Source organism: Oryx dammah, unplaced genomic scaffold (genome assembly GCF_014754425.2).
Source record: "Oryx dammah isolate SB20612 unplaced genomic scaffold, SCBI_Odam_1.1 HiC_scaffold_6, whole genome shotgun sequence".
In the NCBI taxonomy this organism is placed as follows: domain Eukaryota; kingdom Metazoa; phylum Chordata; class Mammalia; order Artiodactyla; family Bovidae; genus Oryx; species Oryx dammah.
Genome location: NW_024070190.1, coordinates 13,875,963 through 13,889,871, shown reverse-complemented (window position 1 = coordinate 13,889,871; position 13,909 = coordinate 13,875,963). Strand labels below are relative to the sequence as shown.

General features: G+C 43.1%; 1 protein-coding gene across 1 annotated transcript in view; it reads left to right on the top strand.

Moving 5' to 3' along the window:
* RAB4A (RAB4A, member RAS oncogene family) overlaps positions 1-9,903 on the top strand; it is a 52,016-nt gene extending 42,113 nt beyond the window's left edge. The window contains exon 8 of the mRNA XM_040242789.1: positions 2,412-9,903. The gene's annotated coding sequence lies outside the window, so the exon portion shown is untranslated. The remainder of the gene's footprint in view (positions 1-2,411) is intronic.
* The last annotated feature ends 4,006 nt before the right edge of the window (positions 9,904-13,909 follow it).

Below are 13,909 nucleotides of genomic sequence, written 5' to 3'. Positions count from 1 at the left end.
GATGCAGTAAGAAAAGGAAATAAAAGGTATACAGATTGGGAAGGAAGAAATTAACTAACGTTGTTGGCAGATGACATGATTATGTAGAAAATCCAAAAGAATCCACAAACTCCCATATAAGTGATTATATATTAATAGCACAGTTGCAAGATACGAAGTTAATATATATACAAAAGTCCACCAGTTTTCTGTATGCCAACAATGGACAAGTGCAGTCTGAATTGAAAAACACAATACCATTTACATCAGTTTCCCCAAAAAGGAAATACTCAGGTAGAACTCTTAACAACATCTATATGAGAAAAACCAAACTGATTCTAAAGTTCATGTGGAGAAAAGACAAAAGACCCCTAATAGCCAACACAGTACTGAGAGAGAAGAACGAAACTGAAGGACTGTCACTACCCAAGTTCAAAGCACTGCAGAGCTATTGTAGTCAAGACAGTATGGTGTTGGTGAAATAAGAGATCAATGAGACAGAATAGAGAGCCCAGAAATAGGCCCATACACTGATGTTTGACAAAGGAGCAAAGACAAAACAGTGAAGCAGAAATAGTCTTTTCAACAAATGGTCCTGAAACAATTGGCCACCCTTATGCAAAAAATGAATCTAGACATCAGACCTTATACCCTTTACAAAAACTAGCTCAAAATGAGTCATAGATCTAAAGTAAAATGAAAAATCATAAAACTCATAGAACATAAAATGAGAGAAAATTTAGATGTCCTTGAGTATTTTGATGATTTTTTAGATACAACACTAAAGATACAATCCCTGAAAGAAATAATTGGTAAGCTGAACTTCATGAAAAGGAAAAACTTCTGCTCTACAAAAGACAGTGTCAACAGAATTAGTAGACAAGCTGCACACCAGGAGAAAATGTGTACAACTGTAAATATACAAAGAATTCTTAAAACGCAACAATAAGAAAGAAAACAAACCCAATTTAAAAATGGACCAAAGACCTTAACAGATACCTTGCCAAGGAAGGTATCCAGATGGCAGTAAGTACAGGAAAAGATACTTCATAAATGCGCTGTCACTACAAGCCTATTAGAACGGCCAAAATCTAAGACGGTGACAGCAGCCAATGCTGGTGAGGATGTAGAGCAATAGAAATTCTCGTTCGTTGCTGGTGAGAGGACAAAATGGTGCAGCTACTTTGGAAGATAGTTTGACATTTTCTTATAAAATTAAGCATACTCTTACTATATAATCCAGCAGTCTCACTGCTTGGTATTTACACAAAGTAGTTGAAAACTCATATCCACACAAATACCCACACATGGATGTTTATAGCAGTATTGTTCATAATTGCCAAAACTTGCAAACAAACAGGATGCACTTCAGAAGGCAAATGGGTTAAGTATGGTCCATCCAGACCATGGAATATCATTCAGCACTGAAAAGGAATGAGCTATCAAGCCATGAAAAGACTTAGCATATAAGTTCAATGCATATAACTAAATGAAAGAAGAACCTTCAGTGCACGTAACTAAGTAAAAGAAGCCGCCAGGCTACATGCTGCCTGACTGTGAAATTCTGAAAAAGGCGAAACTATGGAGACAGTGAAAAGACTGCGGCTGAGAGGGATGAATATATGTCTGCGTGTATTTGACCAAACCCATAGAATCTACAGGCGTGAACTGTGGTTTAACTGTGGGTTTGGGGTGATTATTACGTGTCAGTGTAGGTTCACCCCCTGTAACAAGGTGTCAGCGGACGGGATGTTGGTAATGGAGGCGGCTGTATATGTGTGAGGGTCGGGGGTGTTTGGAACTGTGTATAGTTGTTTCCTCCTCAGTTTTACTGGGAACCTAAAACTGCACTAAAAATAAAAAATTAAATCTTAAGAAAAAAACCTAAAGCCACCACTGAAACAACACAACAAAGGGTTTTGGCAAATTTAAATCAACATGGGAATTAAAATGGAATAAATACATAATTAAATAATCTGAAAGACAGAAAAAGAAGGAAAAAGGACATAGAACAAATGGGGAAAATATGGAACAAAATGCTCGTGTAAACCTTCCCAATTAAAAAAAAAACTAGATATTCTGCTTGAAATAATTCGTAGGAAATGCTTATGCTCTTGCTCAGAAAGAAAGGAAAGTTGATGGGAATGATTGGGTTAGAGACTCTCCTGCCTTCATGTCAGTGACGAGTCTTTCTTGGGTTAGTTGAAGTCTAATCAAATGTGCCTCTAGCTGAGGCTTGTTTATAAAATTTGCAAATTGAGATTTTAACTTTCTAAAGCCTCCTCTTTTTTATGTGTAGTCAACATTATCTAATAGGCATAAGTAAGCTTAAATAAAAGCTGGAAGTGTTCACTGGTTGCCTTTGTGACTTTAAGCTATGTTTGGACATTTATAATTATGCATATTTCTAAATCGTTCTTAATATTTTTTAGGTATTCATACAGTGGTGTTTGGGACACAATTATTGAAGCTTGAAGAAGAAGGTTTTTTTTTTTAACCACCGTCTTTTTCTACTTTATATGGAAGTAGATCTTTGTGCAAAAAAAAATAAAAATAATAATAATTGGGTATATTATGCGAGCTAGTAGATGTGGCACAGCAAACTGTATAATGAATCCAGTTCAGTGGACGAGACCGTTAAACGTATACACGTATGGAAAAGTGTCCTGTCCCATATCCGCCCTTCCACCCTGGTTTGGATCCTGGCTGTGTACTGTGCCTATGCTTGTCCAGTGCGTCTCCACAGCATGGTATCTGACATATGGTATGATGCAGCACTGCACTAAATGCAGTCTAAAACTTTATTTTTTTTTAATCGTCTGAACTAAAATCTGTTCATTGTGAGGTGTGCTTTGATCATTATGTCGGTTATATTGCCCAGTTGGTTATGTTTGTGACCTGATATTCAGAGATTCTGGCATTGATGGCTGATGCAATACTTACCACAGTCCACAAGGTGTTACGTGAGCCACACTGGAAATACTAGATCAGAATTTACTCACATACTGAAATAAAGCAGTAAATGAAATTTTCTCATGAACTGTCTAGCACTCTGATTTTAAAGCATCTTCATCAGCTCAGTTCAGGAAGGAGAGCCAAGCACCCAATGTGTTTCAGGCACTAAGGATGCTGGTACCTTTCACCAAACTTCCTAGGCAACAGATGCAGCTCTCAGCATTGGTCAGTGCAATAGCTGAACCAGGGCTGTTTACCTGGTCCCAGTTTGCTGATCATCTGGTCTTCCTGTTAGAAAACTCATTTTTGCTACTGTGCTTTTTCTGGGATTAAGTATTACAGCATCACTGCCTCCTTTTTAGTGTTTTATTGTTTTGCGTTCATTTTAAGGACACCCACTAAAGTTAATATTAAAGAGACACCTCTAAGAAATTTCTGTACACTTTTGCTAAATACTTAAATGCCTTACAACAGATATCAAATTGACATGTTTTTTAATTCACATGAGTTAATGTATATTGTATTACAAAGACTTGTTTTAATATTTTAAAATGTTTATGCAAAAATATATAATAGAACTTTTCTTTAAAGCTAAAATAGAGTACTATTTAAAACGGAAAGGTTTAAATAGCATTCTTCACCTTACATGTGTTCTTCCACTGTGACTTTTAGCTCAAAGTGGTAAATTTGATTACCTTTAAGTTAGAAGCTGCCTACTGCTTTTGTTGTTTTGTTTTAATCAATAGAGCACAGCAGCACTACAAACTCGGGAAGTGACTTGGATAAAAATATCAAGATGTAACTGTTTTAGATATTTTAATTTTGCTTCTTTATATCTCGAATATTTGATTTTGAAAAGTCAAAATATGAAGCAAATTCTCAGACTGATCTGCTTCTTGGACCTCACTGGAAGAATGTTTCATTCAGTGTCTTGTTAACAGTGGGTTTGCAAGCTGCTCATTTTTGAACAGCTTTCTGCATGGGGTAGGAGCATGTCTGTTTGACTACTACATCAGTTTATGCAAAAGCAACATTTTTTAAAAATAAGATAAATGTTGGTTTAAAAGTGAACCTGTTAATTTAAACCCCAGGTATTGCATATAATTCCACATCCCTTGACCAATAAAATTTGCTGGAGAACCAAACCATGGTGGTTCGTAATAAAGGCCTTTAGGAAAAAATGAAGAGGAGAGAAGATGTGGTATATGGTCCCTGGAGTGTTTTCTACCACCAGCCAATCCTCTGATTCTTCTGACACCAGATGGGTTCTGTTCTGACATTGTCTCCCTGGACATGGCATCAGATCGCACAGGCTAAAGCCTGCGTCAACACCCACCACCACCCAAACCCACACATTCTAGGCGCCAGTCACAGGTCCAGGGCGTCACTTGTGCTTCCCACCAGCCGGCCCTAAACCTGAGGTTCCTATGACCCACTCCTTGGGCTTAATTAATTTCTAGAGCAGCTCATAGGACTGAAAGTTTCCTTAGGAGATTATGCTGTGTGCTAAGTCGCTTCAGTCGTGTCTGACTCTTTGCGACCCTATGGACTGTAGCCCACCAGGCTCCTCTGTCCATGGGATTCTTCAGGCAAGAATACTGGAATGGGTTGCTGTGCCCTCCTCCAGGGGATCTTCCCAACCCAGAGATCAAACCCGTGGCTCCTGCATTTCAGGCGGATTCTTTACCACTAAGCCCACCGGGGAAGCCCATGAGATTACTGGTTTATTGCAAAAGCTACATATGAACAGCAGATGAGGAGGCACATAGGGCCAGGCCTGGATGGGTCCCGAGCACAAGAGCCTCTGTCCCCATGGAGTTTGGGGTGCCCCACCCTCCTGGCTCATGGCTGTTTTCCTGTTCACCAAACAAGAGGCTCCTCAAATCTTGAAGTTTTTTTTCTAGATCTTAATCTCTAGCACCCCCTTCTCTGAGGTCAGTGGGTGGAGCCAAAACTTCCTTAGATCTTTCTTGTGACCAGCTGCACCCTGAACCTCTCTAGGGTGACCCTGAAGTCATTTCATTGGCATAAACTCTGCTCAAAAGGGACCCCTAAAACTCAGGAAATTCTTAGTCTTTTAGGAGCTTTGTGTCAGGAACCAGAAATAAAGACCAAATATATCTAATAGTGAATGTTATTAAATGTGTACATTTCCCACAATTTGTTAAGTTTGCAGGATGTCCTTAATTTACATTTCTAGAAAAGCATTTTCTCAGTTTTCCTAGAAGAAGATTCTACACTCCATTTAGACTTGAGATTTTAATTTATTTTTTCACAGTCCAGCATCTAAGTGAAAATGAAAACATTACAAATTGGGATACTGTAATGGTTTTATTGAAAAATAATAAGAGCTCTTGAAAATGTAAGAGTTCTTGAAATCTTAAGAACATTGATTCCTAGCAGATCAGTATTATTCAGAATGAAGACAATGCTAAAATTAGTCATCTAAATGATTTGCATTCCATACTGTGACACAGTAGATGGTACTTTATTTTCTGTCACATTTGTCCTATTTTTTTGCTTTTTTTTCAGAGGGGAAAGTTAGTCTTTAAAACACCGGTAAATTTTAAATAATTTTTTGTACTAGTTACAAAGTGATTTTATTAATCAATTGAAAACAGTCCAAGTTTGTCCCAGTTGTTGCTTAGTTGTTTCCTGATTATGTTTACTTCTTTAAGGAGTTGTTTTTAGACATTTTTAGAGGGATTTATTTGAGAACACTCAACTTGCCAGATTCAGTAAGAAGAAATAAGTTGTTGGCCATCACCCCCTAACGTTAGAAACTAACTGCCAGAAAATAATGTGATCAGGGAGTCGTTTTTTCTTTTAAAATAGAATTTATGTTGTTTTCCTTTTTTTTGTTTTAATTTTGAGGGTTTTTGAACATACACAAGTATGGAGAAAATGGCATATAGAACCGCCACATCAGCTGTTTTCCACAGCTGTCTATTCATTATGCCAGTCTTGCTTTATCTACCTTTGCCCCACTTGTTTACACTGTAGTATTTGCAAACATCCAAAACCTCTGTCATTTCACCCAAAAATAGTTCAGCATACATCTCAACAAGAATATATATTTAAAATTTGTTATTGTCAACATACCATTGGGAACTTCAGAAGAGATCCTGTTACAAGCCAAGAATGGTTATGGTTTTTTTCTTGGAATTATATAAAGTTGTTTTCTGGATGTGTTGAAGAAGCAAGATACACATCCTTTATCCAGTATCACTAGAGGTGACTTCCCAGCCTGGGGCTAATTGTACTGGAGGTTCTGTCTCCGAGCCCAGAGGACAGTGTGCCTTCAGGAGGGACACAGGGCAGCCAACCTGCCACTCACAGCTGGTGCAGCCTCGGAGGCGGGAGCCCTGGTCGTGCTGGTTGTTAACACATTCAGTATCACCCCTGCTATGGTAGTAATGCAAGGCCCTCTTAATTAATTCTTCTCAGTGTGTCCACATGAGGGAACGTACTGAACTTGATGTACATATCTATGGAACTTAACACTAACCAAGTATGATGTGGTTGAGTCTGCAGGAATGTCAGCCTGCTCCTTCATACTAAAGGATGGATGTTGTCCTTCACCTATGGGAACTGGATGAAAAGTAGATAGCCTGTGCTCTGACGGCTCCCTTCTCTAATTTCTTGATGTCATGTGTAAATTTCATTGTAAAGGAAAACTAGCATTTTAAGAAAAATTTTAAGAAAAAATGCTAAATTTCTGAAAATGTCACATTCCAAAATACCATAGAAATAATTGGATTCATTAAATATTTGTGGGCCAGCTAACTCTGTATGAGAGTAAAACTGCTGATTTATGTATGTTGGGTGGGAGCCCTCAAATCATTTTACATTGATTAGGAAATTTTGTGATGTAATTATTTCTGGGTAAGTCTACAGCATCAGAAAAGTCATCCTATTGGTTTCTGTAGTCATAAACATTGGTCATATGCCCTCATGCTGTGCCTGCTTCCTGGGGAAAATGGTGCTCTTGTAGGACACTTGTGTTTGTCTGAACACCCCTTGATTTCTCATCACCTCTGTGCCTTTGTATGGACTGTATTTTGTTATCCTCACCTATACTGCACCCCACTATTTGTCCAGGTCTTTCAGGCTGAAGCCCCCTTGTCCTGACAGGTGCAGTTGGGAGCTGTCCCCAGCCCTGACCCCTGACACATGCGGACACACGCTGCTTCAGTATGTTTCTGTCCTGGCCTTTCTTTTGCTGTTGGTCACATTGATCCATGTATTGTCTTTGTCTACTCTGCTGGGCTGAGATGTCCTTTGAAAAGGGTGCCTTCTGTGTGCCCAGGGCCTGGCACATAGAAGGGACTGAAGTGCTTTTGAAAAGAACACATGATCGGAGTTGGGTTTGTTCCCAAGTCCTTCTAAAGTACATGGACATCAAGCCTATCCACTGCAAGGTACCTGTCTTATAAAGTCCCCTAAAAAGTGGTCATATGATCCCGCTTGGTCCCTTCCTTTCTGGGAGGGAGCCTCATAACTCCTAGAGCTCATTTTCAATTGACATCACCGAGATAGTGAAGTAGGAGGCCCCAGCCGCCATCTGCCCACCCACCCGCCCAAAGAGCAACAATTAGCTATCTGCAAAGATATACAGCTCTGAGAGAGCTCAGGAGTCTACTTAAGAAAATTCAGCAACTCAATGGGACAAAAACCTGAGAATAATCACACAGAGATGGGAGGAAAAAGAGCTTCATTGTGTCTGCAATCTCCCATCCCCTAGGCAGGCTCTGCTCAGCACCAAGAGAAACCTGCCAGACTAGGGAGAGTTCCCCACCCCAGGAAAGGGCATGGGCGTGACCAGCTTCCCCAGCCTTTTGGGGCATCAAACAAAGGACCTGTTGAGTTTATCCCACTCAGAGACCGGCAAAGCTGAGACACAGAACAATGTCAGCCCTGCAGCTGTTAAAAACCATGGTTCCTAGTGCCCTGGTCCACAGTCCTCTGCAGCTTTCAATAGTTACCACCCCATGGGAATTCCAATCCCCAACCATCTGCTACCTGCTCCCCGCCCTCCCCTGGCCCCACTGGAGCCCAGAATCTGGACAGGCAACCTACCCAGACCTCTGAAGCTCCGTAGGTGCAAGACGCCAGCCTAGGCCCCTGAGGTTGGCCCCTAATGCCAAGTGCAAACTTGTGGCCAGCCCCTTCCAGCTGTGTGCCTGCACACGCTCAGGCTGATCCCTATCGCCAGCTTCCACTGCTGTGTACATGCCTGTGGGAAGACACTGCAGCTCTGGGAAAGCACACCCCCTGTCTGATGGGCCCACACTTGGCCCAGACCCTTGCTACCTGCTCCATTCCCCACCACTCTGTGTGTGTCTACAACCAGCCCCTGCCATCGCACGTGCATCTACAGCAGGCCTCCCCAGCCAGATGTGTGTGTGCTTCAAGCTCCAGGTCATCGTTACTTCCTGCCCTGATCAGCTGGCCTCCCCAGCCAGATGTGTGCATGTCTCAAGCTCCAGGTCATTGTTGCTTCCTGCCCTGATCAGCCGGCCGCCCCAGCCAGATGTGTGTGTGCTTCAAGCTCCAGGTCATTGTTGCTTCCTGCCCTGATCAGCTGGCCTCCCCAGCCAGATGTGTGCATGTCTCAAGCTCCAGGTCATTGTTGCTTCCTGCCCTGATCAGCTGGCCTCCTCAGCCAGATGTGTGCATGCCTCAAGCTCCAGGACATTGTTGCTTCTGGCCCTGATCCCTAGATGCTGAACCTGGAGGTGCCACTGGGGAACCCACCAGCCCTTGCAGACACTGCAGACCCCTGACAGTGCTTGTCAGGAACTACACAGTGGATGCTGTGACCCTCAGTGACCTGAGTCAATGACAATATCGCTCCCACCCAGACACACACCTGCACTTGACACCCTGTACCACTGGGCCTGGGTCACAGCATGTTCCAGCACATCCCCAACCTAAGGTGAAAGTCTTATACCAAAGGCAGCTCATAAAGTTTGGATGAGGTAACTGCATACACACCTATATGCAAGACTTCAGGGATCACAGAATCAGGGAATCATGAGACCACCAAAGGGACATGGTAAATTTCCAGCAACCCTCCCTAAAGAAATGGAGATACATGAGTTGCCCAACAAAGAATTCAAAATAATTGTTCTAAAAATGCTTAGAGAGCTACAGGAGAACATAGATAAAACAATTAACAAAATCATGAAAGCAAGAACAAAATGAGAAGTTTAATAGAAAACATAAAGACGAACCAAACAAATTTTGGAGCTGAAGAGCACAATGACTGAACTGAAGAATTTAATACAGAGCTTCAACAACAGACTAGATCAAGCAGAAGAAAGAATCAGTGAGCTTGAAAACAGAGGATTTGAAATTATCCAAACAGAGAAGGGGGTGGGGGAAGAATGAAGAGAAATGAAAAGCTTACAGGACTTCTGAGACACCATTAAGAAACAGTCTGCACATCAATGGAGCCCCAGGAGAAGAGGGGGAGGAAGGGCAGGAAGCTTGTTTAAATAAATGATGACTGAGATCTTCCCAAACCTGGGTAGGCATTTGGACATCCAAGTTTCAGTCCAAAACACTCTTCTCCAAGAGACATTTTTAACAAAACTGTCTAAAACCATAACTCCCAGAGCAGCCTCTTCATTTGTGACTGTTGGCTTCAGTGCAGAGTTATCCAGTTGTTTTACATTCTAGGTCAAGAGCCTTTCTGTTTAAGTTGCAGGTTTTGTTGTTTGGATCACTAGTTCTTGGAAACGCTATCTGTACACTCTTAGTTGGCCTACTGTTACATGACAGTACAGCCTGTGGGCAAGCAGTTGTCCCGGATGCTGTGTTGTCTGTCTGCACTGACCAGTACATGAGGCTGTGAGGAGCAGCTGAGGATGTGATTGTCGATAAATGTCTGCTTTCAGGCCTAGACCTGCTCAGCTATCCAAGACTTGCAGGATGGGTCATAATAAATGCTTGGGGTGAAATGTGTGAAATCGCTCAATTCTGTTAACACACATTCTGTTACAATTGACAAGTCCTTGTGGTGAAGCAGAAGCTGGAGCTATAAAAACTAACTGCTGCCTTTTCAAAGCAGTAGTAGAGGAACGGCAAATAATAGTTTCCCTACTCTAATTTTAAGATGAAATGATTTCACCTGAAGCTTTTAAATTTGCTTTTCTATTTAGGTGGTTATACCTGTTTTTAGCTGATTTTTCAAATGTTAGTCCAACCTGAACTGTGAGAACTCTGTTTTTGCACTTGGTGAAATCCAGTACCCAAGTGCTGCTTTGGTTGTTCACTATATCTCTGATCAAGGTATAGGATTTCGTGCCCACTTTTCTTCCTTAAAAAAAAAACAACACAGTTTATCAAGCAATTATGGAGAATTTTTAGTTTAACACTCATTTTTAATATTGTCATTTGAAATGTCTGTAACTGAGACCTAAAGGGGCATAGCATTTTTTACAATTTAAAAGTGTTCTCACATGTAACATCTGATTGAACCTTCAAAACTGCCCTTCACAGTGGCACAGAACAGAAGTAGGCCCACTTCACAGCCCAGGTGCCCGAGATGCGGAGGCAGGGGCCACCACCCCCAGGAAGTGGACGGCAGGTCCAGGGTAAGCCCTGTGCTTCCACCATGCAGCACCATCAGACAGAGCACTGGGCTTTCTGTTGACTGGAATCTTTCTTTTTCCCTTCAAAATTGATGGCAACTTCAAACACACGTGTTTATTGGAATTTCAAGAACTGTAAAGCATTCTTTTTTATATAATTAATTTGTTTTAATTGGAAGATAATCACAATATTGTGATGGTTTTTGCCACACGTCAGCATGGTACATCAGGGGTACATGTGTCGCCCCCCATCCTGAACCCCTCTCCCACGTCCCTCCCCACCCTAACTGGTACGAGTATTTTCCATGTTTAAAATACCTTTAGTGCTAAACCGTTCGAGGTGGGAAACAAGTTGACTTCATCACTGTGAAGCCGTGCTTTAAAAAAGAGAAAATTGCAAGTTTGATAACTTTATTGTCCTTGCCTTCAACACATTGAAAATATTATCAATTGAAAATGCATGACTGAAAAATGCATGCCAACTGGTTTTCAGAATGCTTGTCACAATATTCTTGTGTTTTGTGGTAGAAGCTGTATCGAAGTTGCTGTGGGTCAGATGTTACCTGTAAAGGTGAGACCCTGCCTGGGGGCCTGTGCTCTGGCCGTGGCCCTCCTGGCCTGGGGGGTGGTCTCTGCTTCACACCCATACCCACTACATGTACTGTATGTGGTTACTGTGGCAACACTCTTGTGCCATCTGCCAATAAAGTCCTGACCCCGGCTGGCCCTCATCTGTGCTGCTTCTCTTCTCTGCTTATTTAACTTGGTCCTTGAGCAAGAATAGAAGAAAAGTGTCTTTACGCACTTATTTTTACTTGATTTGTAACTATCTGATTATTCTACTCTGGCCTTCCTTTTCTAATTTCCAAGAGTAATGTTGGCTTTAAACACTGGTGGGTGACTTCAGACTTTTACCCAATTCAGTTACATTTTGGGATCCATGTATCGGCCTCAACTTTAGGTCAAGTCTGCTGTTTGTCCTCAGGGACGTCCCAGTGGACGGTGTCTCACTCGTTGTCAGAGCTGTTCTCCTGGGGTGACCTCACACCAGCAGAGTGCTTGACTGGGTGTGGGTACAAGTCTAGTTCATAGAAAACATCATTGAAGGCACAGCCAGCAGTGTTGGGAGGGAACCATCCGTGAGGGACCAGGTGCAGTGCCCAGCACGGGGCCCCAGCAAGGTGGGCTGTTGAAGGGGGCTCTTGGCAGGAAGCAAGTATTTGGTCCCGACCCCTAAGGTTCCTCTCAAGGGGCAGAAGCATAGAGACAGAAGAATCTCCCTCTGCCCCCATTCTTGTGAAATCCTCAAAGATCTCAGGCCCCAGCCAACACCTAGGTCGTAAAACCAGTAAAGGATGGATTAACAGCGATGATTGTTGTCACAAGTACTTGTGTGCTTAGCTGCTCAACTGTGTCTGACTCTTGACAACCCCACGGACTGTATCCCACCAGGCTCCTCTGTCCATGGGGTTCTCCAGGCAAGAACACGAGTGGGTTGCCATTCTCTCTCCAGGGAATCTTCCTGACCTAGGGATTGAACCTGGGACGGCTGCACTGCAGGTGGATTCTGTACCATCTGAGCCACCAGGGATGCCTAGTTGTCACAAGTAGTCACTCTTAACTAATTCGATCTACCTCTCACAGTCAGTATGGCCAATGTTTTGGCTTTAAATTGAAGCCACATTCACAGCAAGATCCTAGGCAATGGGCATCGTATCCCCTGCCCACAGGCCACCGGGCCCCCTGCACCAGTGCGGATGTGGGCAGAGGGCATCTCTGGACCTTCCTGATGCTGAAGACACCCCTCACTCCCCTTTCTTCATCGTACCCCTATAGGTAGCTCCTGATGGTTGGAGGGGAGTAGCATGTGAATGTGCCCCCTTCTGCTTGGGACGCTGCATTGTCATCAGCTCCCTGGGCCAGGGCATCTGCCCGCGTGTGGATGTGGGGGAAGCCTGGGAGTGGCGTTGCCAGTCAAAGATGTGCTCATCTTTAAGGCCCATAAAGCCGAACTGCCCTCCACAGAGCTTATGCCAATTTACCCTCCCACTAACAGTGCGGGAGTGCTGTGCTGTGCTTAGTCGCTCAGTTGTGTCCAACTCTTTGTGACCCCATGGACTGCAGCCCACCAGACTCCTCTGTCCATGGGGATTCTGCAGGCAAGAATGCTCGAGTACGTTGCCATGTCCTCTGGGGGACCTTCCAACCTAGGGATCAAACCCAGATCTCCTGCATTGCAGACAGATTCTTTACCTTCTGAGCCACCAGGGAAGCCCAGGAATCCTGAAGTGTGTAGCCTATCCCTTCTCCAGGGTATCTTCCTGACCCAGGAACTGAACCAGGGTAGGCAGATTCTTTGCCAGCAGAGTTACCAGGGAAGCCCAACAGTGCAGGAGGCTCAAACTGAAATCCATGCTGTTTACCCAAAAAAACCACAGGTTGGTTTTTTTTTTAATTAAGGTTTACATTTGGTCTTTATTAAAATTTAACCTTTGGCGATCATGAAGCAGGTATTGTTTAATCTATAAACAGCAGTCACAGGCTAGGAATGCTGCTGTCATGAAGTGGACACCACAGTTGTTCCTGGGAAGTCAGTCCTGCTGTAGAGGAAAGTGGAGCAGAGTTTGTGTGTCCAGAAGGGAACGCTTGAAAAACCAGCAGCCTAGCTTACCTAAGCAAGCCCTGGTTCTTCTGAAAAACTTGATAAGCTTCTATTGTTAGTGTAATCAAGTTAGAATTTTATTCCTAGGAAAGGTTAGTCTGCTGCTGCTGCTGCTAAGTCTCTTTAGTTGTGTTCGACTCTGTGTGACCCTGTAGACGGCAGCTCACCAGGCTCCCCCGTCCCTGGGATTCTCCAGGCAAGAACACTGGAGTGGGTTGCCATTTAAGGTTAGTCTATTTGGTGTAAATTCAGGACTTATACCTCACTATCCAGCAATCTCCATGTTTTGAATATGGTAAAGAATCTGCCTGCCAGTGCAGGAAACTCGGGTTTGGTCCCTGGACCAGGGAGATCCCCTGGAGAAGGAAATGGCAACCCACTCCAGTATTCTTGCCTGGGAAATCCCATGGGCAGAGGAACCTGGTGGGCTACAGTCCGTGATGTTGCAAAAGAGCTGGACACAACTTAGAGACTATACAACAACAACAAATGTTCAAGGTATGCTCCCAACTGGTTGAGGCCCAGGAGAGGAGGCTGTGGTCCTTGGCCCTACAGGCCCCCAGCTGTGGATATGGGGGCCAGCCTGGCTTAACCATCACAAGCTTAGTTTTCAGGGGGATACACATTTTCAAAGAGTGGGTTTAGTTTTTGCTTTTTTCTGTTTTCTCTAGGGTTTTTTTTTTTTTTTTTTTAATGCTAATGCATTCTTATGTGT